We start from the raw sequence: 1,260 nt of genomic DNA on the forward strand, positions 1-1,260 counted from the left end.
ACCTCAGAGATCTGCTAGTTCCAACCCCCCGGACATAGGCAGGGTCACCACCCACTACATCAGGTGTTGCCTTCCGAAGGCAGTGGCGACCTGATTCAGGAACAGCACGGTGACCAACCCCTGGCCGCTCGGGCCATGTGCTCACAGACACCAATGTAGTGGACGGAAAATGGCATTTATTGCTGAGTTACACGGTGTTATATAGCCTGGGTTTACAACGTCACTTCCGTCTGCTTACGTCATAAACTACACTCTATTGGCTATCAGGGAAGGAGCTCTATCTATCCGTACATTGCAATATCTTCCAGCCGCCAGACCCTAACTACCAACATTTCCCCCCTCCCTATGTATAACTAAATTAGCTAAAATATAACAATCTAAAAAAAATTCTGCTCCTCTCTCAGTTCTGTACTTTATAACAATCTTAAGAGGTAGACATCATAACTAGAATAAAAAGCATAAGGCACAATAAACAGGAGAAAACTAGGGGGTAACTGGTAATAATGGGGTGTAACTTGGGATAACTAGGGATAACTAGGGATAACACTGAGTAAATACACTCTTAAAGCAGTTGCTGGTGTTCTACCAACATAATGTTAACTTTCTCTAGCCAGCTGTTAACAAACAACACAAGCTTATTTAGTATACATGGTCCCGTATGTTCCCCATAATGATTTAGATTTAGATCCTCCAACCATGGGGAATAAATCACCAATTGTAATTGTAAAAGTCGGAGCACCCGCTGTTATGTTTTCCTTTATCACTCGATCGCTTGCAGTGTCCCGCAGGAGCCACTTGAATGGCTGATGGTGGTTGTCATCTGATTCTGTCTTACCCATAGTAACAAGCCCCATAATCAAGATCACACAAAGGCATTGCAGCCCCCCCCCCCCCCCCCCCCATGGAGGCCACTTTGCTGTTGTCTGGATTCTGCCAGCATGGAACTCTCAGGCTTAGACAGGATGCTTGCCGACTTGTTGACTTCTCTTGTCACCGGGGTATACGGATTACGGGGGCGTCCGATGATCCGGTCCTGTGAACAGAAACAGTTTTCATTAGTTTTATTCTGAAGGTCCAGTTTGATGGACTTAAGTGGACACCACTTGACTCTGCCATCTTTTCTGACCGCAGCATACCCTCGCCCTGTCAGAACTAATTTCCACCCTTGTTCCCATTTTCCCAGCTCGTTTCTAACTATAACTGACGGGCCTTCTTCTAGCGCTCGAGTGGCCCAATGTTTTTGGATGGGGCTATTCACCT

Source organism: Oxyura jamaicensis, unplaced genomic scaffold (genome assembly GCF_011077185.1).
Source record: "Oxyura jamaicensis isolate SHBP4307 breed ruddy duck unplaced genomic scaffold, BPBGC_Ojam_1.0 oxyUn_random_OJ142, whole genome shotgun sequence".
NCBI lineage: Eukaryota > Metazoa > Chordata > Aves > Anseriformes > Anatidae > Oxyura > Oxyura jamaicensis.